Raw genomic sequence first — 26246 nt, 5'->3', positions numbered from 1 at the left:
TAAAGTAAGTGTCAACATGAACTTTGTATCATATACGACAAAGAAATTTCACTCAGGAGGGATTAACTTCCAATGGCAGAATATCACGGTGTGATTCGTTTATCACTAAACAGTTCATTATGTAGAACGTTAGTTGCTACTTAGAACATTTTCAGATGAATCTGTTTATTTCGAGATTTTCAAGAAATTATGAATGATGTATAAAAATTCTGCTGTAGAGGGTATTTCAAGTTCTTCACTTTTCTCGTGAACGTGAACGCATTGAATTATAGAACGGAATATCCTTTCGAACTGAATCGTTCATGTCCACAGTGTGTTTTGGAATTCAGCCTTTAGCTTGTGAGGCTTTCGTTTCAGTTTGAGCAAATTAATCCTATTAAATGTTGTGTGATGTTCTTAATAAAAATGTACTGCCATGAACGAATGATCTATATCCCGAGGTATTGAGGGTATACTTTAATTTCACAAACGTCTTTTTCTGCTGACTCATGAAAGTTAGTACACTGAAAATCTCTAGCCGAGTTCTTTGTGCGACCATTCTCGAAGGGTAGAAATTAAATTAGGTTATAGATCTAATAATTAAATTACTGATTCGATGTTTGCCTTATATGCTATGGGGACAATGTTTCTCCTCGTATCTGGAAGCTTAGAGCTTTCTCAGGCTTAGCTTATTATTCCGGTTGAAACTGTGGGTAAAATTTCGTGACACGTAACCGCTGATGAGAGTGTTATTTGTTTTGTAACTCCAGCTCTTGGCAGTGCATTAGGACTTTGAAAGCTTTCTCGTGTATTTGCTGCAGCGAATAAGTCTGTCAGGCTTCACCGACTGCGTAAAAAAGCAGCGATAAAACTCATGATTCCTCCAGGAATTGTTTGCCTGTAAGTATAATGCTTCGTAATTTTACAGACTTTTAGTCCCAAGAAAATCGACGTCCAAGCGAAGGCTTATAATGCAAGTTCATAACATTTATTCTCCATTAATTTCCAAATTGTATCATTTAAATGTAATCTTTCACCAAAAATTAGCTGGAACCAAAGTTTGCTATGTGATGAGTTTCTGTTGATACATTTAGATACAGTGCGTTATACACTTAGTTCCTTTCAATCATACAAGGAACCTTATATTTACAAAGCAAACGCAATATTTCATTACAGAGTTTGTTATCACATAGTTTTAGTAATTAGCCCACATCTGCCAATTTTCAGGACTTCAGTGTTACTTTTAAGCATAGGAAACGTCAACATATTCGTAAGCTGTTTCTATTGATATTTCTTCCTTTGTTCCCGACTAAATGAAATCAGACGCTTTTACAGAATGTGTACAAACTGAGGAATTTTCTGAGCAGGACAGCGGTTTCATAGACTCACACCTTTCATATGTTTCAAATCATAAAGTACATAACGTCACTCTGTGTGATGTGGGTATTAAATGCAAGTGCCCTACTTACTTATTGCTCAGAAAGAAGGGCATAGTTTTATGACGATCACGAAGTGATATCCTTGTTTCCTTGTTCCATTTTTTTAGAAGTAATGGTTGTAATGGCTCTAAGCACTATGGGACTTAACATCTGAGGTTATGAGTCCCCTAGCCTTAGAACTACTTAAGCCTAACCAACCTAAGGACATCACACACTTCCATGCCCGAGGCAGGAGTCAAACCTGCGACCGTAGTAGCAGTGTGGTTCCGAACTGAAGCGACTACAACCGCTCGGCCATAGCGGCCGGCTTTTAACAACGGATACTAATTTTCCTTTTGCGGCGCTGGAAGCTAGGTGCACACATTTAGGAAGTTTGTCTTTTATGTATGAAAATTATTTAACTCTACATTAAAAGTTAAGAACTTTTAATTTACGAAACGAATAGTTACATCTCTGTTGTGAAAATTAGACTTTTTGCTGTGTTCAGTGATGCACCCTGATGGTGCTCCAGTATGTTTTTCAGCGTCATCCATACACCTTCATTAAGTCGTCGCCCACGTCTTTTCATAGCTACTGGAAGCTAGCAAAGAACTTCGTGTTCTGGCTACTATCCTGTTTCCTAGTAAATCACTCTTATTCCTTAATTTCATTGTTATTACAATCTTAATTACTTCTTACGCTCCAGTCACTTCCAGATTCAATTGTCACTTTTCTGTAGTTTCCTATATTGCTTTCCCTCTTGCTCGCTAAACAACTTGCAAATTTTTGGATTGTCTGATTTAGTAATGTAGGCTGCTTGTAAAGTTTCTGTTTCTCAAAGAATGGAATATTCTTGATAAAACCTTTGTCTGGCAAAAAATTTTTTTTACTGGTATGTTTAATTCTGTTGTTATTCAGCCAGCTGCTCTCTTCAAAAATACGAAACTCTTACTTCGATCACTTGGTTCTATGAGTTCATTGCTCATTTCTATCTATTTGCTGTTGACACAATATTTATGTCTTATTATAGCCAATTTTAAGTCTTCCTTTTAATGGGTTGTATAACTTTCTTCCATTTCCTGGAATGCATCCGTTTAACACGCCACCAGTTTACAAAAAATTACTAAAATAAAGAAACAAGAAATACTGTAAAATATGAAATACTCGTTTTCAGCTTTCTCAGATTAATACTTGCCCTGGTGTCACTGATAATTTTGCAGTACCACCTGAGTACCATTAACATTGCCAAATCAAGATTAACATGCTCAGCATGGGATACGGCCAGGAAAAATAAGAAAGATGAAAGACTTTGATTAAAACTGGTAATTTGCACTTTAATAGCGATTTGTCCAACATAGGTTAATAGTTTTCTTTAGGGAGTGTGACTTTCAGACAGTCGTGTTGCTGTTCCAGGAAACGTTTGTAGCATTTGATCTCTTTCAATTGTTTTAAATTTCATATGTATTTTGTTATTATCTGTTTTCTGACAGAACCAGTTTCACCAAATACAATTATTGAACAAAACGATGCAAACAGTGCATTAGTCTGATATCATTACAAAATATAAAACATAATTAAATGAAATAAGATACTAACGAAGTACATTAGTATGACTGCAGCGTTTGAAAAAATGCCACGAAATATTATTATAAGGTCCAATGATATTCATAATGTAGCATTAAAGTTGTTCCAAAACTTTAAAGTTCCAGCTACAAATTCGAATGAAGTGTGAAGCACATTTGGCAACGGAACTGTTCATGTAACTGAGAGCTACTCTAAGAGAAAAACAGCCCTTAGTTTTAAAAATATTTTACAGTAAATTGTTCTTGGATGATGATATTTATCGCATTCTGTGATTATATGTACGATGCCCTCGTCAACGCCGGGAGGAATCATAGTCTGATGACTGTGGTTTAACAAATTTCTTACTTAGTTGCTACTCATATGACATAATCTTAGTCTGTTAAAAGTAACAATTTTTCTTCTCGTGAGCGCAAAACTGAGAAACCAAGGGTAATTAGCAGCTCAATTCAGAATAGGACAGGCACTGTAATATCGTATTTATCTACCGACGCAGGGCAAGCGACTTTCAAGTAAAAATCTCACATGTACGGGAATATACATAATGGATGTGCGAGTACAGCCTGCAGACAAGTGGTCGAAGACATAGAAGTTTGGGTCTGGCCTTGAGTCGTGCACGGACAGACAAATGTAAACATGCGCAAGGCGACGTACGCGGATGTCGGGAGAGGTCTTCTCCGACCGACAGCTGTCCTCTTCCAGAAGATTCTCACACTGAAAGCATTGAGAGTGCAGTTCACATATACGGTTCGCCGAAATGCGACAGCCAAGTACTGCTGGCTACTACAAAGGACACGTGCGCTGCTCCATTACAGAAAATTCCGAAGTATAGGTATGATTCTCCGGATGCATTACGTCAACACTTACCTAGCGTCCCAACTTAATTAGTTTGCACACGTTCTTCCCCCAGCGGTCACACTGGTCCAAGACTTCCAGGTAGGGTATGGGTACCTTGTGGGCGCAGGTCACATATTCGAGGTCCACTACACTACTTCAATGAGGCCTCCGACGGCGGGAGGTCTGGGATTGACTCATGTCCACAACCGTGTGATGGCGTTATACCTACCGACGACGCGACTCGCATGGACCGTGGCCAGCGCCACCCTGACACGAACGCTGCTTCAGGTTTTCGCGCCCCGATATCTTCGATCATCGGTCACAGTGGGCCACATAGCATCGTCTCTCGCTCACATCCGAGATTTCGAGATAGAACTGAGTTATTTTACCGAAGGTCTACCGGCGACGAGGGCGCCGAACACGAGAGACTGTCATCACATTTGTCAAACTCGAAAACCTTGCACGGCACCACCCGACAATCCACTGGACTAAGATGTGACGGGCCGTCCACGCCTCATACCTGCTCACCTACCCTTCTGTTATGTGTTGGTGAACCGCAAATTAGCAACAAGCTAGCCCCTCCATTCCGTCTATCTTACGGACGACCCTTTGTGCCCGCACTGTGCAGTCGTCGATTCGGACGAGCACTACTTGACATTTTCTGTGATGGACAGCTGCTGGGCTCTTATACAACTCATGGTGGCACTCCTGTTGCAACGACAGTCAGAGTCTATCACGCCGGACGAACTTCTATACCCAGATACCGTTTACTTTCGCACCGCCAGAACGAACGTCTTCAACTGACTGAAGGACATTGTGCTGTATTGCGTTTTGCAAGGCGCGAACTGGATCATCTGACGACGACTCATGAGGCGTTCCGCCTACAAGAATTGTACCGGACACGACTATCGAATTGTTTAGGAGCATTATTCAAGGATAATCCTGCCAATTAGGCGTCCCGAGTACGACAAGGCATACTTGAAGACGATTCACAGCACATGATTGCTCTCCAAGGAAAAGGTTTAGAGGAACTGCCCCCCCCCCCCTCCCCCCACCGTCCCCGTTCCATTAATTTGCTCGAAGACTACTCGAAAGCTTCTGGTGGCGGTAGTAGAATATGGTTAAATAGTAAGGCTTCGGAGCGTTCTACACCTGCCACCTTTGCCTACAATCATCCTCTCGGGATTTTTTCTTAAAAAAAGTTAAGGCGACCGCTTACGATAAGAGGGAAATCCGGATTGGAGTCCTGGTTCGGCGCATATTGTCATTATCGCTATTCGATTCTCTCACCTGATGGTTATCCGTATTCGCAACTGCGAATACATGTAAAGTATTAAATATATATTCAGTGATTTCCGTACCATTTGAGAAATTTCGGAGTGCTACCTTCTTTTCTATAACTCAGAATAGAATCAGAGTAAATTCAATATGTAGGCATACATCTAGGGACGTGCGTGTTCATACGTAGCTGAAGACGCAAGACAAACCAACTGCATTGCAAATAATGAACTGTCCGCACTGTAGTATCATCCACAATCGAAAAAAGCGGAAGGCAAAAGAGAGAGGTAGGATTAAGTCTGCGAGTCATCAGCTCCCGTTTTAAAGACAAGCAGGATACGTGATTTGTTGCTAGAGGATCGCCATCGATTTCACTTTTTTACGATACAATAACATTTCATCAAAACCAGTTGTATTTTTTAATTCACATTGATTCTCGTTCATAGGGAGATATTATTGCTAATTGTTTTGTTTGTTTGTTTGTTTTTGCCTTATTCTCTCCGAAAACTAGTTAATACACCCCACCACACTGGTTTGCCAGAGCATGTCTCTTAATTTATCAGTAATTACTTCAACTTACATCAACTGTTTATCATGTTCATCCCTCCACTACCACCTATAAATTTTATCCCCCACACAGCCATCCGTTACTATAATTCGTGGTGCATCGTAATACCCTATCAACCGACACCTTCCTTTATCCAAGTTGGGTCCTGGCATTTAAATTATTTCTAACTCCTTCCAGTGATTCCTCATTAGTTAGGACGCAGTTTAAGTCACTGTGTTCACCCCTCACCTCGCCCCCTCCCCCTTTAAAAAAAACTGATTTTTTTAATTTAAAGTCGGGTCGAGGCCTTAAGGCATAAACAATACTGTATAAACACCCGGAACAATATCATGCGCAAACTAACACTATGTGGGGAGTGGAGTCCATCGTCCTGCCCACATACTCTCTTGCTCTGTGTTTCTATGAGGAGTACGCCGCACAAGTATCGAAAAACTTTGCAAATGCTGATCAAGTTGATGTGGTCCTTCAAGAGACAGACTCCACAATCACAGAATGACTAGGAACACCACAGTCAACCAGCCTTTTTCGCTTATGTGGTAGCACCTCCAAATGTAAGAAGACAGGTAGCAGCAGAGAGTAAAAGGGAGACGCAAAGAAACAAGTAGACGGCATCCATTGTTCGGAACTTCCACCTATTTATCATGACTGAAATCCATCCTTAGCAAAAGGCCACCGGACTGAGCTGTGGAAAAGAAAGTGTGCTGAAGGATTGTGAAGAGAAGCTACAATTAGGTTGCCGTCTTCAATGAGGGACCTGGAAGGCCTCCAACAGACACAGAACGTGGTTGACAAGGTGCGAGAAGAAACTGAAGATGTGGATTTCAGTGATGCTGAATTTTGTGATGTACGACACGACATTAGTCGGAATCCTGTGACATGGAAGACATGTTTGCAGCGAATGATCCGACCATTCTGCCTGCTGAAAATTGAACTCATCATGTGTGAAATTCCCTCACCTTTATTTTTATAATGTATTTGTAGATTGTAGTGTGTTTTAGTGCATCACAGTATTCGGGTAAATAAACAAATAAGTTTTTCGATCTATCCATCTAATCTTCAACATATGTAACATATGTCAATAGCACCACATTTTGAAAGCGTATACTCTCACCTCGTCTGAATTGCTGGACATCCTCGTTTCGCTTCTACATTATGCTACACTCCAGATAAATACCTTCAGATAAGATTTCCTATCAAAGGTGCATTACATGTGAATAATTACCTACCTTCCAGATACGGTGAATTGCTGGACATCCTCGTTTCGCTTCTACATTATGCTACACTCCAGATAAATACCTTCAGATAAGATTTCCTATCAAAGGTGCATTACATGTGAATAATTACCTATTTTCCAGATACGTTTTTCCCCCTATTGCTAGTCTGCACAATTTATATCCTCTCTACTTGGGCCATCTCTATTATTTTGTTGCCCAAATAACAAAACACATCTACTACGTTTAATGATTAGTTTCCTGATCCAATTAATCTTGCCTCACGTGATTTAACTTCACTAAACACCATTATCCTTGTTCTGCTGTTGTTGATGTTCATCTACTAGTATGTTTTCAAGACATCGCTTTCAACTGCTTATTGCCTTATTTGACGTAGCTGCAATGTCATCAGCTATCCGCAGAGATTTTTTATTCCCTCCTTGAACTTCCTTTCATTACTTATCTTTGATTTCCTTTACTCCTTATTCAAAGAACTGTTTCAATCAGATTGAGGATAAGGTATACTTCTGGATCCGTTTTCAACATTGATTTCCTCCTACTCTTATCACTGCATTCATGTTGCCTTTGGAAATAACCTGTGTTCGCTGTATTCTATCACTGCTCTCTTCAAAATATCGAACAGTGAAGTATATTCAACGTCATCAAAAGATTTCTCTAACTCTACGAATGTTAAACACGTAGGTTTGCCTTTCTTTAACTCATCTTTTAATATTTATCCTAGGTCCAGTATGGCCTCGTGTGTTCCTACATTTCTCCAGAACACAAACTGGTTCATCGCCAAGGACAACGTCTACCATTTTTCCTTTTATGTAAATAATACGTCTAAGTGTTTGCAATCATGTCTTACTAAACGGATTATTCGATAAAATTCACTCTTACTGGCTGCTTCCTTAGCTGAAATTGGTACTCTTACATTCTTCTTGAAGTCTGAGGGTTTTTCATCAGTCTCATTTGTCTTAGCTCACCCAAGAGCTCAGTAATTGTGAGAGGGGTTTAGTTTCTGCTGTATCCCACGGGCACGGAGTCTCCATTGAACACATACGCTGTACGCGGTACAGAAGTGTCGTTTGGGTTGCAGCCTTGCAGGGGTCAAGTGGCGAGAGGACGTACGGCAAAGGCCACAGTTCCATTCTGGCCTACAGAGTGTGACTCTTCTGCTGCTCTACTTTGCATCAGTTGTCAAGAAGTCAGAAGCAGAGCATTAATTCCAAGCATTCTGTGACGATCTAATGTTATATTTGTAAAAATTACTAACTGAAAAAAAAGAGCATACAGGAAATCAAATTTTAAATAGAGTTTCTTTTTGACAAAACTCGGTCCAAGAGGGCAAGCATAGACAAAAAGTCCATCAAGTGACAAAAACTAGTATATCTTAAATAATAAGAAATGTAATGCAGTGCATTATATGCTGAGTTAGCCGGTGCTGAGCACTTTTGTTCGTGAACTGCATGTTGTGAATTTGTGAGAGCGGGCATTGCTGAGCTGGAAGAGGTTTGTTAGAAGTTGTTTGTATCAGATAAGCGGTGGTCTAATAATTCTGTTGTCATTGAATTTAAGAGGAGGAGTGCATGATATTGGTACTAATACTTAGAGTAGCTTCAGTATTAGTTTATAGAGAGCAAGCTACGTTTTTAGAATTGATTTTGACAAGAACATGATGCTCGTCTCTATTTTATTCCATTTATTGTGGACTGGCATGTACCTAGTGACAGTGCGACTGACAAGGATTTCTGACGAACCGTGTAACAAAGTGACGAGTAGGCTGAGCTCAGCGGTGGTTACGTTCGCCACCGATATTTAAACCGCGCTCGGGCTTTAAAAGACCATTGTTTCCATTCACCAACGACATCGTCAGTCTTTCTTTATATTCTCATTGAGACACATATGACTACATTACGTGTAGCAGATGCTAAGTGTTGAATTAATTAATGCGACGGTTTGTTGTAGTAATTATTATAGTAAACCAGAGGTTTATTGGCATTTTCCAGTAGCTTTACCTTGGTCAGATTAATGTTCCCATGACATGCTTTGTCTAAAGTTATAAGATTAATATATTTTTCATTGTTAGTGTTGTTTATGAAATTTTTCTGGCTGAGTACAGTGTCCACGAGGAATCACAGCTCATCGCGTACAAGAAGACGTGTAACCACTCACTAGAGACGTGTACAGATACACTGGCAGGAGAAATTGTTGGCTTTCTACTGACTTAACATAAACAGTTGGAGCTATCACAAAGGCGAAACAATTTACTTCTTAATGAATCCTTAGCATTCAATCATATGGCAAGTGTATATGATTCTCTTTGTCTAAAGATTATTCAAAGAGACCAGTACACAGTTTTATAAATGAAAGGGCTCTTAAAAATTTCATACAATCTATCACACCTTAAAAGTGTAATGAAGGGTCTAAGGAGGATTTAATCTGTTACTTTCACCTGTTATATGTTAGAGTAACTGCCCGAGTGGTCTCATAATCTTACGAAACTCAAAGACAAAACATGAAATGAATTATTGTCTGCAGACAGCGTGTTTTCACAGGAACATTCCCTTAGGATCTAATTTCAGTGTGTCGCCTTTCAATTCATTCTTCCTCAGAGTACTATCTATGGAGTAGTATTCGTCGAAATACGATGCCGTTTAACGTCGAATGGTCCCACATTTAAATAAAAGCTAATCGTGGTGACTGTCACACCTCACGTACCTTTCTTACGGATTTGGAAAAACACTATAGCTTCTTATCAAATTAATATTGTAGTCGTTTTTGGCTTTTTACCCATCGCAAGTACAAAAGTATGGATAACTGCAGTATTTTACCAGGCTGTCTCAGTTCCAATTATGATATTTACCTACCAAAGTTTGCTCACCATTAATTGATTTAAAACGATGTCTTGTCTTAAAAGTGAACATAGAATTCATTGTGCGTTTTTCATTTATTATAGTGAGACAGTATTCTTATAATACAGTGATCTGGCAGCCCACAGGCCTTTTATCGATATAGAATCGTCCAGGCGATAACAGTATCACCTGGCAAGGAATGAACGCTAGTGAGACACGCGCACGGCACATATAGTATCAGTGAGAATGTTATCCGTGTGTAGACTGTGGAAATCGAGCGATCAATCTGAGTCTGAACGAGTGCAGATTGTAATAGCCTAGAGGCATGGAAGGAGCATTTCGAAAACTGTACCACCTGTCGCGTGTTCCAGAAGTGCTGTGGTGAATGTCTTCAAACCGTGGCGAAACCAAGGTGAAACCACGTCCAGACGTTGTGGGCTTGAGCGGCCATTCCTCATTACAGATGTCGAACTTCGTAGGCTGGCCAGATCGGTGAAACAGGACAGGCGATTAACTGTCGTGGAACTAGCATCATACTTTAATGTAGAGCAGATAACAAGTGTATCTGAACATATTGTGCATCAAACACTCCTAACAGTGGGCCACCGGCGCCCACTACACATGGATGTGCCAATGTTAAAACCTCCACATCGGCAGCTACGACTGACCTGGGAACGCTTGACCATCGTCACTGGACGTTGGAACAGTGGCAAAAGGTTGCATGGTCTGAAGAATTCCGTTACCTTCTTCACCATGCTGATGGGTGGGTGTGAATCCGACGTTTTCCCGGGAAACGGCTCCTTGAGATCTCTGCTGCGGGACGGAGACAAGCTGGCGCCGCCTCCATTATTTGGAGAACATTCACGTGGGCATCCATGGGACCAGTGGAGCTCGTGCAAGGCACCGTGAGGGCTAAGGAGTATTGTACACTCATTGCAGACCACGTACATCCTTTTATGACCAACATATTTCCCGACAGCTGTGGCATTTCTCGAAAAGATAATGCGCCTTGTCACAAGTCCAAGAATGTGATGGAGTGATTCGAGGAACACAGTGGGTAGTTCCAATTGATGCGCTGGTCCCCAAACTTGCCAGGACTGAACCAGATCGAACACATGCGGGATGTGATTAATCGTGGCTTCAATGGTATCTTCTACCAGCGATTAAGAGAACTAGGAGACTTGTGTGTGCAGTTATGATGCTATCTCCTACCAGCTACTTACCACTGGCTCATTGCATCCATAGCACTATGTCTCGCCTCTTATATCCTTTTCCAAGGGTAGACATACCAGCTATTACGTAGGTGGTCATGATGTTCTGGTTGATCGGGCTGTATGGACATCATCCACTGCAAATATTTTACAATTTATTTTTGAGGGCAGTGGAAACAATTTGTTTCATTCGCCCAATAACGTAATTTTTTATTCGTATTTGTTTGGACGATCATTATTCCTTTAAACATTACGTCCGAGCGAAGTATAGCAGCCTTATGTTGCCTTCGTTTAAGACTGACATCCGTCACTGCATAAATTTTGATTCTACTATATCCCTGCAGTCAGTTAACGCAGTGCCCATTTTCCTGTGGATGTGTCCGTGCCAAAGTAAAAGAACAAAAACAAAATATCCATATTGTTTTTTTAGAAATCACCCCATAAGTAATGAAAGAAAATGTAACGGAATTAAAAATGTTGAGGTTGTTGAACTCTACTGCTATTACTTATGTTATCTCTGATGTTTCCACACTGCTTCCTTTCACGGATTATCATCGCGATATAACCAATACTCTCTTAGAAATAAAGTTAATATAAAGAAAAGGGCCTTTCTTTAACATGAAGTACCTGGATGGCTGGAACGTAATATACTTCCGAAATGTGGCCCTTTCTAGCAGGTCTAGACAAGACCTCTAGCATAAATAGTTTCCAATGTTGCAAACACGTAGGTAGTCGCACAGGCTTTGTATGAACTGCCTGCTATCGGTAACGTGTTTATACAAGTAGTAGTGGCTTCTGTGGCCGTCGTTAGCTACTTTCGACTGTACTGATCGATAGGTAAACATCATGCGCACTGTTGATTAATAATGGCTGCTACATGAAAAAAAAAAACACGCATTCATCGAGAACCAAATTACCTTGTAGATCTATTGATGCGAGAGTTCTTCTATCGTGCTATAGTGTGCTTGATGTGAGGAGTTAATTGGCATTTTCTGGGTGTTAGCCGTCTACATACATAGACATTTTACAGATAAGCTGCCGCCCCACTCGAGTGAATGTGCGTATAATGTGGTAATTCGTGTTTCGCCTTTCGCCTACTACACGTCACTCGCCTACTGCACGCCTGTCCAGGAACACAATGGACCACCCCAAAGCACTCTCTCTCAAGCAGAGTGGTTCAATGACCACTCCACGTACATGAGGGTACTCGCCTGTCCTGTGACCCACTGAGGACATCTGGGATGCTGTCGATGTCCCATCTCTTTGTTCTGTGGGTGGATGTTGCACTTTCAAAATAACATTTTCTCTTCCACGCTTCGGTTGAATGGGAGTGAAGGGGTCGGTGTTGGTTCTTAGTGCACACTACGTGAGGGTGGAGATGATAAAATTTCAATCCTGATTCGACGGGAGTACAAAATATCAGGTGTATTTGAAAAATACTACATGAAGATCGAAGAAGAATACCGTGATTTCCAGTCTGTGTACATGGTTAGTTCTCAGTGAAATTATTCTGAACGCGAAATTAGTTTCACGAAGCAAACTCACTACGCCTCTCGTATTAAAAAGACTGAATTAATCTTCAGGGAGTTACAGATCATGTAACCGAAGCTCAATATGCCTTGTGGTCACCAGAAATGCATTTCATTGTGTTAGTGCAAATTCAACGCCGAAAGTTAATTCTAGACGGAAAGTCTCTAGATTATAATACTTTAACTCGATGTGTGAAACAACCACAAAGCAAAGGGAACATCTTCATGGCGACCAAGCAATTCCGAGAAAGATCTCAAACGTAGAGGCACTCAATTTTTCTAACTTCTTAAAATATAATTTCTCGTCGAGGATTTTCTAAAACTGCAATTAGAAGCGTCCTTCATGAACACTTATAGCTTTATTTCTACATAATTTATATAGAAGACAGAACTGAAAGTGAGTCATTGATCGTAGAGAATATTAATTATTATGAAAGCTTATTAGATCATATGCAGTTCGTTTACGAGCTGAAATTTCATTCAGAAGCCTCAGTAATTGTAAAAATGGAAAACAATGAGAACCTTACGACTTCCCAGATAGTAAATTTATGGTATAGTCTAACCCAGTATTTTATTGTATCTTTTTCGGGGAGATCAGTTACATAATGTGTGTACGGCGATATATTTTCACTAAAACTGAGGATACATATGCAACAATTTGGAACAATGCTGTTTTAATACGGAACGGAGTTCCTGAATACTTCTCCCAATACAACTTCAGCCGCAAGTTCTGGATTGCATGGATTAGACGACGCGGCTCAGTCCCACGTCCCCAGTCCATGACGAAATAGGATTCACGTTGGGTAGTTCAGAGCAGAACGTCACCTCAGTAGGACTTATTTTTTGTCCTGGACTGGGAAGTAATCAACTTCCTTCAAGATTGCTGTCTGTGGAGTTTTTATTCATGCAAGAAATATATTGTCATGTAGCTGTAAGTACCCATTTTGAAATTTTGTTTGGTGATGAAGACATCTTGAACACCATGCGACGAAATGATCTGGCGAAGTTTTGAGTCGTACACTGACTTCCTGGTTCTGGTGTTGTGGGAGCTCCTGTCGCAGCACTAAATAGGTGAATACGCTCGTCCTTAATCGACTAACAGAAAAGTGGTGAACCAGGCGACTCTCTCCTCACTCCGCCTAGCTCACGAAAAATTTTAGCATGCGAGAAAATGTACATTAGATAGAGAACATTCCAAACCCTTGTCTCTCCTTGCAGTGAATCCTTCAGTCTCCCTCTGGCTGCCACTGTCTATTTATCTCTCCCACTATCCCATTTTTCTCCCATTGACACTTTCTCTTGTCTTTCTCCCACCGCCGCTGTATTCATACTGTCTCTCGCACTTCCTTACCAAACTCTCCCTCTCACACTTTCACTGTCTTTCCTTTTGCTGCCACTGACTTTGTACCATTCTTTTTCTCTCCTATTACCACTTTCTTCTTCTTCCTCACTTATTCTGCAATCCTCTTCAACCACCATTGTCTCCTCTTCTCCTTCTCCCCTCCCCCGAAGTTCTTGTGGACGGCTTGATAGGGGTTTTGGCACACAGAGCGGTAAAGATTGAAATGAGGATATAGCTTATGGGATAAAGCCTTCAGATATTTGCGTTGATGTTCACTGCAAGGAGGGAGGGTTCCAGAATCTTCAAACCTATGTATGGTCCCTACTCCCCTTTTTCATTTTCCCCGTCCTCTGTTCTCCGCTGCTGCTTTTTCTATCCATCATTCTCTTTTACTGCACTGTCTCTCGCTGACCGTCACCATGTTCTGTCTTTGCTTCCGACTATTATTTTCTTCATCTCATTCTGTCTTTCTCTTTCTTTGTCATTTATTCTTCCGCGCCCACCTTCTCCTTTCTCTTTCTCTCACACAGGCACTGTCTCCTCTCTCTTCCACGGTACTGTTTATCTCATTCTCTCTATCAGTACAAACAAGCGTGAATATGTTCGCATAACAAAATTTTTGGTGGGGATGGCGGAATAATGATTGAGACGGCAAGTTAACCACTTCGTCAATCTTGTGGATCTTCTTTATGCTTCTACAGCAGGACTTTTTGGCTGGTTCTCTTCTTTCCTGTTACAGTAGGGTGTGCTGCTTATAGAGACCGAATTCCATAGGCTAGTAAAGTTTTGACGGCTTATGTACTTCGACACATATAAACAACAAATAAATACGCATACCATAAGGTTAACACAAAATCGTCTCCCTTGCACCTCAGTTTCATTTTACACTACATTAAATAAAAATGTACAATAGTTTTAGGCTAAACCTACAAAATACCAAAAAATGAAGTGTGATTTGCAAGTGCAAAACATTTCATCTAAAAAAATATTTTTTCTGAGGTGCTTAAGTAACCAGATGGCACCACCGAATAATTTCGAATCAAGACAGCCTGTATACGCGTGAAGCGTCCGTCATACACAGACAGCGTGACATGAAGTTTTAGTGGTGAAAAAGGTATGGCCTAACAATTTAGTTTGGCGAATTTAGAACTCTCACGACGACTGAACACAGAACGCTTGTGGTGTATTCATTATGTCAATTAAAGCTATATTTATGCCTCATCGTAAATTATGTGTACATTTAACGCACATAAATACGGTAAATTGGGGCTCTCGATCTCGATAACGGATAACGATATTGGAAAACTTCTTTGAAAGTAGCTTTATAATAGCTTATAAGGAATGTATGGTAAAAGTATCTACGATTTGCCATGAATAGAAATTACAGAAGTGGCCATCCACAGTACTGGTACTTTTGTTAGCCGAACATCTCTGTTTTCCGGGGTTTCCTCAGGAATCACCCATGAGGAAAGTTGCCTAAGGATAAGCTGCCTAATGCCCACACTTGATAACACCTAATGCACGAGAACCAAACAATTAACTTAATTTGTATGGGCTAGAGTAAGTGTAGTCGTAAGCTTAGGCTTCCGCGGCCATTTTCATATTCAATAACACTCTGAGCCTGTTATTATGTATTCTTCCTACATTTCGGTCACTATTGCATGTAGCCTTCCGCAGAGTATTGTTTTTGTTTCTGCTAAATCAGAGAAAATGCACGCTGAGGAAGGCTACCTAAAATAGTGGCCGAAATATCGAAAGTTTCATACATTTACAATGCGGTCACAGACCCAAAAGAATCTTATTGAAGCGTGTATTGTTTAAATTTTGAACCACAGTATGCCGGGTCTTCTGATGGATGTACAAATGGTAGCCTGGCCAAGGGCTAACCAAAACACTTCACCCCCCATTTTTTTGATCAGTATAACCCACCTTAGAACCCCTGAGCAATCGCATTTTCGCTAGATGCTTTTTGTAGTGCACGAACCGATTAAACTGCCATTCTTAAATCCGATAAGAAGATACGAGTGCTACGTCAGATGTTTGACAGATACGATCACTACGATCAATGCAGATGATTGGAGCCAGGGTTGAAACGAAGCCACGGCAATTGCTTGCGAAATCTTTGTCCTTATTATTAATGTGTGACGAAAATATGCGGAAAATAGGGAATGTGACGTTTGTGCTTCTTATTAGTTTTCAGATAGGTCAACTTAACGTCCCAGCAGTTACACAACCAGCCGAACCAGGAATCAAATTTTACTGACGGGAAAATATGTCAGGCGAACAGCGGGTATGATATGTAACCAGAAAGAATTCCAACTCTGCTTATATTATATTAGGTGACCGTTACGTGCAGATATGCTATTCTTATCGTACTCTGTCAGTAGGTGCCTCAGGATGGCAGCACAGTTGGTGGTGGCTGTGGAACGAGTGGCGTATCCACCACCATAGGAAGGCCGCGTGTTTGTCGTGCGATTTAACGGCAGCCGCGGTGGGCAGACACCGATTTCTGGGCCAGCCGGATGCTGGGCCAGTAGCTACACTCTAAACGGTAGCCCGTGCTGTTCCGAGGTGTCGAGTGTTGCTGTTTGGACAACGAATGTCGCCTTCTGCGAAGCATGTTCCGACGTGCCAGTACCTTTCTCACCTGAAGTGGCGTGTTTGCTACTAACATTTCCCTAAGTTCCGATCACTGGTTGTAATGACTCCTTGCGGATTGAGGCCTGTCGGTCCGTGAACTGTATCTGTACGGGATAAGCACCCGCATGCTAGCTGTTTTGGTGATTTGGGGCCGCTGTTGATGTCTTCAGTATTCCTTAGAAATTGAGGTGAGCATTTTAGTTTAACGACTCTTCTGTCGTTATTACTCTTCCCGTTTCGTACCTGCCGTCCTGGTCACTCGAAAACTTACCAGAAGCACGGCAGACTCACTGAACTAGCTTTGTTAGGTTTGATGTTAAGTGATTTCCTCCCGACTGCTTGTTATTAATACTACGGTATCAATAGAGCCGCTAAACCGATTAGGACCTTGTTAAGTGTCAGCTCTGTTCAAAATGGCAAAGCCACATGTAATCTAAGTCACAGATTTGATGTGGTAGTTCAGGATTTGTTTATTGTTCTTCATTGCGTCTTACGTGGACGAGAAGTCTGTGTGTATATAATTTGTAAATTTATTCTGATCGTTCATCCGAACCTAATGTGTTACAGGAAAGGGACCTTGTAATTCTGTTCATTTTGGTGAATCAACATCACGACCGGGGCCAACAGATACATAGTTGCACCTCTACTGAAACAGATGGATGACTTGCTCTTAAAGGATGTACGTTATCCAGGACTGCGCTAATGCAGCTGCATTAAGAAACTAATAGTAGTTAGGCTGGCCAGGTGTTTGTCTACTGCTCCTAACTAAAAGTTATGTATTTGGTTTGCCTCCATTACATTCTGACAGTGTCATCATATAGGCAGAATGTGGTAATACTTCAGGTTATGGTCAATGGTATTGATTTTTTGGACCGCGCCAATGGTGGTGTACCTTTTCTGTAAGAAGTTGTCTGATTGATGGTGTAAGCTCTTTGTGTTTCATTATTTAAAAAGGCCTTGCTGACCTGTACTAGTAAATATATTTGCTCCCATATTTTGGTGAAATATGGGATTTAACTTTCAAGTTAATTGTCAGTGTTCTTATTTCCTAAAATATAGGTTCTCTGGTTGCCAGTTGTTGTTGTTTAACTATATGCTTTGTGATCGTCTTTAATTTCTGGCAATAGGTGATTTAAAAAAATAAAAATACGGAAGTCTTTATAGCAGACCTTGTTGGCAGTTGCTGTTTTGCTCATTGATAGGTTTATTAAATTCTGCAATATCTGCTTTCTTTAGTTGTAATAGTAGTTTCTGTTTGTATTTTCTGTCTTGCTTATTGAGTAGTGTGTTAAATTATGCCAACAGTTATCTTCCTTAAGTTGTTACAATAAATCTGATTAGCAGTGTTACTTAATGTTGATGTCATTAAACTGGTAGTTTGAGGTTTCTGAAAAAATTTTTGTCACCAATATAACTTTGTGAAGTCATATTAAACAATTCTTGTGGTATGTGCTGTTCTCATCTGTTATATTTTATGCTTGTGAATTTCCCTCATTATTTATATGAAATTGTTTTCCGCATTTGAATATTATTTTTCTTGTCCAGCACCTTACCACTTAACATCAATTTAGAACCGTTTTCAATGACCGCAATCGCTTCCAAATCCCTGAAACAAAAATGTGTAGTTATAGAGTGATGTAAATTGAAGTTAACAAAATGCCAATATGATGTGCTTTCCCTGTCAATGTGACATTCATGTAGCAATCTTGGGACTTCAACAATATCTGCACTGCTATAAACAGTATACTCAATGAAAACAAACAATGTCGCTTATACCACACGTTACCAACTTAACGATTACTTGCATAATAATGCCCATAGCGAACATTAACGTGCCGTGTGTCCATCTTCTTCCTTTATGGCAGCTTGAGCATTGCTGGGAACACGTTCACTGAGGTGTCTGAAATGTCTGTGAAGGAATGGTAGCCCATTTGTCCTGAAGAGCCCGAACGGAACAATTTATTGATGTTTGCCGACGGACTGGACAAAGCTGACGTTCTAACCCATTCGAAAAGTATTCCGTTGAGTTCTGGGTGTCTCCATATCCTATGCTTTGTTTATATCCTTAAGCACATTAAGGAGACTATGCCCTAACCACGTAAAATCACCCCTTACCGTAACACCATCATCTCTGCACTTCACTGTTGGTAATAAAAATGATGACTGGTAACGTTCTTCAAGCATTCGCCATCCCAGAGCCAACCATGTGATCCCCACAGGGTACAGCATGAATCATCACTCCAAATCACACGCCGCCAGTCACGCACCGTCCAGTGGTATCGCTGTTTACACTAAATCAAGAGTTGATTAGCTTTGTATACAGAAATTTGTAGCTTATGGTCTGCTGCATTCATTCTAACTCCCTATGCACAGTCATTATGATAGATTAATTTGCTGGTAGCACTTTGGAACTGACGAGTTATTCCTACCACTAATTTCATGAGAGTTTTTGCAGCCATCGTCCTCAATGGTCCACGGTTCATGTCCATCAGTGGGTGAGCTATGCCATGTCTTGGTTTAGCTGTAGCTGTATCTTCGCTTGTCCACTTTATAAACACATTAGCAACAGTCCTCCTGGTCTTGGTTTAGCAATAGCTGTACCTTCACTTTTCCACTTAACAATGACATTACCAATAGTTCTCCTGCTTTTGGTTTGGCTACTGTTGTTCCCTCGCTTTTCGGCCTGTGTGGTCTTGGTTTAGCTATAGTTGTTCGTTTGTTCTTCCACTTTACATTCACATTACCAACAGCTCTCCTAGTCTTGATTTCAAATGGCTCTGAGCACTATGGGACTTAACATCTATGGTCATCAGTCCCCTAGAACTTAGAACTACTTAAACCTAACTAACCTAAGGACATCACAAAACACCCATTCATCACGAGACAGAGAAAATCCCTGACCCCGCCGGGAATCGAACCCGAGAACCCGGGCGTGGGAGTCTTGATTTAGCTATAGTTATTCTTTTGCTTTTCCATTTTACAGTCACTTTAGCGACAATCTGCCTGGTCTTGGTTAAGCTATAGTTATTCTTTCGTTCTTCCACTTCGCAATCACATTATTGCCTTATCCTGGTTTATCTAAAATTGTTCCTTTGCCCTTCCAGTACTTAACCACATTAGGAGCAGTCAGCCAGGTCTTGGTTTAGCTGTAGTTGTTCCTTTGCTTTTCCATTTTACAATCACTTTAGCAACCTCGTCTTGGTTCAGGTAAAGTTATTCCTTCGTTCTTCCATTTCGCAGTGACATTACCAACAGTCTGCTTAATGCTGCGTTAGCTGTAATTGTTCCTTTACTCTCATATTAGCAAAAAACCTCTTGGGCACTACAAGAAGAGTTGAAATATCCCTGATGCACTTACTCCTGAGGTGACATTCAGCGACTGGTCGACGATCGATGTCACTGAGGTCTCCATTATGCTGTTACTGTTTGGCCACTGACATCACAATAGTGCCTGCCTCTTTATATACTCGGCGGTCCGCTTCGTGACAATTCCACAGTACATACAGTTATCCTAATATTTTTGATCAGATAGTGCATCTCAGAGCTAATGAGGTCTTGCGCTGTTACGATAGAGAAACGAAGCCTCCTGTAGTGGATATGTAATGTAGGGCTGCTCCGATGTTTCCAGAACAACAACAACAACAACAACAACATAGTCAGGCCCAAATTGAATTTCTTGTGGTCCAGTAACGTGGTGCTTTTCCCTTGCAAAACACGAGACAGAAGATTTTGTTTTTTATCTTGTGCATATAGTCGAGAAAGTGTTGAATCCCAGTTTTCGACATCCAAAAACCCATGGGTCAACTTTTTGTGACCAAAAAACCATGAAATTTTAGCATCCGTTAGGTTTTCGGCTATTACTCGGAAATTATGTATACTATTGAAAATTTTACTATCACCACAATGAAAGAGCATGAAATTTTTCATCAAATGACCTACTTAAAGGTCGAAATCGTTGCAGTCGTTCGGCCGCGGTCAGTTGTGTAAGTTGGGTCATTTCAACTTGGCTAAGAAGTCGTCTCCAAGACACGTAACTCAGAAACGGCTACTCCAACTGAAAAATGTCAAGTTATAAAAGTTGTGGAGTATGAAATTTTATATAACAAAAGCATCTAGCTTTTCTTTTTTAGGTACTATTAAGCATTTACAAAGTTGAAAGATAAACTAAATCAAGTTTTGATAGAATCAAAGCGGTTCTTGTTGCTTCCATTTGCGAGAAACTACTCCTGTGCGACTACTGTATTTGTATTTTCATCGAAAATGATATCTGATGAAGAATCTGATGCCTTTAAACGCAAAATCTTTTAAAAGACTTCCCTCTCCTTTGCGAAGCCTCACTTGGGTACCCATCTAATATAACAGTGATGTCGGACCCGTAGTACGTTCTCAAATAGTTTCATATTTCATACAGAAGGCTCCATACTTTTCTTTGATGTGTCAAACAACCTTACGGAGGACGTGACCACAGTCCATCAAAGTTTTCTATTTTGAGTGCTTCATTCTGTTGGAGAGGTGTGACTGCATTACAGAGAGACGGTTTTGTATCCTTATTGAGACTGTCCTCTGTGAGCAACGATGTGGGGTATGGGGAAATTTCAAATTAGAAACAGAACTTCACGTCTCTATCAAACTGCTTGATAACACACAGTCGGTGAAACAATGTTAATGGGTTTGTGAGAGAAATCCTCTTATTTTCTATCTTGAGAGCAGTAGTGCAAGGTGCAAGTGTTACAGCCATACGTTCCAGTACTTCGAGAGCCCAGTCATCATCTCGCCTTTCATATACCTCCGTAACAGTAGCCCTAAATTCAAGTTTCTTCACTTCATGAATAGCATTTTGATTTGCGTAGGGAATTTTGCTACCTTTCTTCCAGTTATCAATTTCCTCTCCCCATAAAAACGGTTATATTAAAATCAAATATCATATTGTGTGATCTAAGATTCGAAGTTGACAGTGCCGGACTTTTTTTAAACACGATCTACTCAGTTTTCGGTTATTTTACTTCCTTGACTTGCACTGTGAATTTCAGTTTCAGCCAGATATGTTTATAATACGATGTGCTGCGATTCATCTATCCTCATTGGACTGTAGTAGCTTTTCTAGCCCTTTGTGTTTCACTTTAACTATGTCACTAACTGCTAAATTGCCTTCCAAAATAAAACACACCTCTGTACGATCTGGAGCACTCATTTTAAATTCACTGACCGTACAACGAAATTAATTTCAAACGAGGAAACGAGAATTTTGACAATATAAATGGAGTTTTGAACGCATTCCTCACATAACAGAGGAAGACTGGGCGCATATAGCAACGGAAACAATAAAAAGGATGTGAGGGGATGGCAGTCCTGACTGTTTACGACATATAAATCGAGGGAGATCTCTAGATGCCTGTACACCTGAAGGGAGGACACATTTGTATCTTCCTAATGGAAATTTCATTGAAGAGTTTTGGCTTACAAAAAACAACAAAATGAAATTATTTTGGTTATGAAGTGTATGAATGGTTAATAGGGCCTAAAACTAGGTGCTTAACAGGAAATTTCATGCTCCATAACTTTTATAAATTGACATTTTTCATTCTGAGTAGCTGTTTTTGAGTTACAGGCATTGGAGCTGACTTGAGCTAAGTAGGTAAAAATGACCGAACTTTGACAAACGACTGCGGCCAAACGGCTGTACCGATTCGACGCAAAATCTATCGCTGTTTCATACTGGAAATCGGAAAATTTTCAGTATGAAGTGTAGTTTCCGAGTAACAGGCGAAAAACTGAAATAATGCCAAAACTTCTCGTTTTTTAGGCCAAAAAATGTTGTCCCGAAGGTTTTAAACGTTAAAACTTGTATTCTACATACCTCTAACTATATACATAAGATAAAAAATAAAATCTTCTAGCTAATTTTTTGCAAGCAAAGGGCTTCTTTTGTGACGCCGTTACTGGACTAAAGACAGCATCATCGAAGTCTTCAACTGGTTTACTGGGTATCGGCGTTGCCTTTGCAGAACAGTGCCAAGGTGGGTAAAATCTTTCAGAGTGGGACCCCAAAAGGTGACGCATTGGTCTGTGAAAACTTACCCTTGTGAAGAAATTACCACGTTATGGGACAGTGATCGACGACAAACTATCCATGATCTGGCTCAAGGAATAGGGTTCCTGCAATCACGTATGCTTCACATCTTGAACGAACGCCTAGGCCACAGCAAAATTGTTGTACTATGGATTCAGCAAGATTGAACCTCATTGTGGAAATAGATATGATACCACGAAAAAGCTTTGTTACACCGTAACATTGCACTAGAAGAGATATGTACTAAATCGTACGGCTCACACCTGAGGCATCATTCAGACGAATTATGTCATTACGGATCACTACGACGATTGGAAGTGAGTCACAAAACAAGAATGTGAAACATATGGTGATTTGCGTGTGTAGATATGATGCGTTATCCTAACACATAACGTTCCCTCACAGCGTCCTATCACATGCGGTTCCAGAACAGCATATCATCAATGCGCTACATTACTGTTCAGCTTTGGAACCTAACCGGAGACCGGTTTTGCGAAATTACTGGGTACTACTGTACCATCCATCATGCCGCCTGTAGTTAAGCAAATGTGACTTCGACATGATTTCTAAGGTGAAGGATTACATCTAGCAGCATTTGCTTCAGAATTGTTACCGAGATCCGATGTGGAATAGAACGCTCTATACGACCTATTAAAATAACTGGCCCAGATAAACAGATCCAACGATTTCCACATTGCTGGCAACGGGATATACACATCGTAGTGACTCCTTTGAAAAGCATTAAAGCTTTGAAACTCACACGGCTGCTGTGCGCCTGCTGTAAATAGCCAGTCTCTTCCTGCACCAAAATGGGTTCCAAGATAATGAATGTTGTATTATGTTTGTAATTCTTGAAATATTTCTCCAATCCAGTGTATTAAAACACAGAATTAGGCACTCGTTCACGTTGTTTACAGCGATGCTAAATTGTGAATGAGCTGTACACGTGACTAGGCGTATATAAAACTACTGTAAAACTTATAGCTGCGTTACATGCAGTAATGGCACGATGGCCTATCAGAACAGGAATCATTTGTGCTGTACCAGTTAAGTGATGAAGATACTGAGTTTATTTTTCTGCTGTATTCTTGTTGGTGATTGACCCTCTAACAGAAAAACTATTCAGCCAATTTTGTAAACGGTATTGAATACGACTACGAAAGAGGATATCCTTTACAGCAATAGAGAAGACACATTTTTCGTTTTTCTGTTAATTCAAATGCTGTTAAGTAAAGGAAGAGTAGTGTAATTAGTTAACACATTCTCTTTCTTCACATATATATTACAGACTAAGTAAATGGTGAAATGACCATTACATTGGTGCACAATATTAGTACACTGGTCATTGTTAGCGATAAACCGTAGGTAAAATTAATATCCTAAAGGTACGCTCTAGTCGCGCCAAATTAACAAATTACTTCAGTGTCAAATAAAACTGTAAGGATAAACTCGTTAACTTTATTGCACTCTTCATCTGCTAATGAGAGTGCGTACCAGTTCCATCAAGAAGAGTGTTTCTACACCCTCCATTTTCATTTTATCATATAGGAGATGAAACAGATTAAAGATCGCTCATGTGCAAGAACCTTGAAAACACGTTGTGTCACATTGTAGGTTCTCTTCTCCAGTACAACATACGCAACCATACATCCAGTAGCAACTGAGAAGCCTGCGATGGCTGCACTTTCTGTAAAGAGTTCCAGATGCTAAAGCAAGAGGTCCTATCACAGCCTTTACCGTCTATATGCAGCCTGTATGTACTTCATCTTTAGACGTATTACTATAACTGTATCATTGTAGGAACTGAGTATTAAAAGTACACTATCACTTTCGTGTATTTCGCGATTGCTGTTTCGTGGTTTAGTCTTTTCAGTAAGTGTATAAATTTCATACATTAGATATTATACAATTAAACGATTTGAAAATTGTGTGATTACGAGCTTTTTTTTTTCCACCGGCTGATTTTTTGTGCTAAATGGGACGCCTTTGAAATTCGATACTATTTGCAAGAGACATTTTGTTCCTTTGAAAAGTAACCTTGAAAACTTTGCGTAAATTGAAACATTACTTGAAATTCTGACAGAATGAATCTGAGAGACTGGCTGGTCGTAAGACTCCTCAGGCGTATCTGAACGGTTTGGATAAACAGAACACCGATGGGGAACGCTGACATGTTCTTACAATCGATATGACGACGTACAACTATTTTACTATTTATTGAGCACCGTCCATTCTGTGACAGAGGGTACTACTAAAAAGGCCTGTGCGTGATAAGTAAGATGGACGTTCCAAGTATCTAATGCTCTTATCCTAAGGTACAGGTTTACCAAGGACTTCAAGAGAAGCTAAAGCTATTGGAATAGGGTGTTAACGAAGATGAGCCGCTATTTTTCTGGGTTGTATACCAGACTATTAGTGGTGGTCCACGTGATAGGCCTCTCGAATCTGCTTTAAAATTCGAAAATACTCAGCAGCGACGTATCGTCGGCATATGGGGCCAATCGGATGTATCTGCTCCGTGGCATATCATTCGTGAAGCGAACAGTAACGCCTGATTCAGTACAGAGCACTGTGGGACACTGACGCAGATGTTTCGATGCGTCGACGCATCCTGTGTAGGGCGGACGGGTATGAACCGCACCAGAGATTCTAGACGTGTGACACATATATACCGCTGGCCAGAAATTTGTGAAGTAGGCCGCGATGTATGACAGGCCTAGGATACATCAAGTAATATTCTCCGTAGTGCTCTAGGTTATTGATAATCTACATAGTATTTCTTGCAAGGATTATTAGCCAGTGCATCGTGGAATCTCTGTGTTGGGACCAGAATTGCGCATTAGGTAGGAGCTATTCAGTTTCGATGTTTCTGTGTAGCCTCTTCAGGTACCGCAGCTTCGAAATTATTTAGTAATGCTGGATTCACACATTATTCAAACGACGATGACTCAAGTGGAAGTTGTTTTTGAAACGTATAAAATTTCCAAACCTTTGCAACCAAACTAGCGATCATTACTGACAAAGCCCCTTACAAACCCTACATTCAGGTCATTTTTGAAATTCTCTTTCAGCAGCAGCGAATCGTTTAAACACTAAATTACGAGAAAGTAATGTCGTGGTCACGGAGGCTGATGAGGACAATTCTGTAGTCCTTATTACAATTGCAGATTCCATTTCGAAAACTATAGGCTTTTTTTCAAAGTAGCAACATCGTTGAAGTGAATAGATGCCCACTACAACGATGTGTTAATCTTGTAAAAATCCTTGCAAAAAAATTCTAATTTTCTTTTTGCCTCAGGTTACACAAGAACAGGTAGATCCCAATGAACCGTAAAATACCCACCCTCCGTTCGGGGATTAAATTACATAAGTTTAATTATCCTATTCACCTGATTCTGAACGGATGTCAGGGAACTAAATATTTCGCCAATAGTTTCTGCTACGCTAAGTTAAAAGCTACGTTTACTTTCACTGATACTGCGAAAACAAAAATACCTATGAAGTGCCAATGATTCTCATGGACTTCAGCATTCTCTAAGAAGCTATATTGTCCTCTCCAGACGTCAGAAACATTCATACAAACATCCCTATCAATACTGGAAATTACATCGACGAGTCTCTAGGGTATAAGAAACTGAATGTTGGAAAAATTTTTGAACTTCATTTTTAATAACAAAACTTATTTCCAGGAGGGTTTCCTTGCGATGAGCTGCAGTTAATTAGGAAA

Source organism: Schistocerca gregaria, chromosome 5, assembly GCF_023897955.1.
Source record: "Schistocerca gregaria isolate iqSchGreg1 chromosome 5, iqSchGreg1.2, whole genome shotgun sequence".
In the NCBI taxonomy this organism is placed as follows: Eukaryota; Metazoa; Arthropoda; class Insecta; order Orthoptera; family Acrididae; genus Schistocerca; species Schistocerca gregaria.
The sequence above is the reverse complement of the archived record's forward strand: the minus strand, read 5'-3'. Positions refer to the sequence as shown.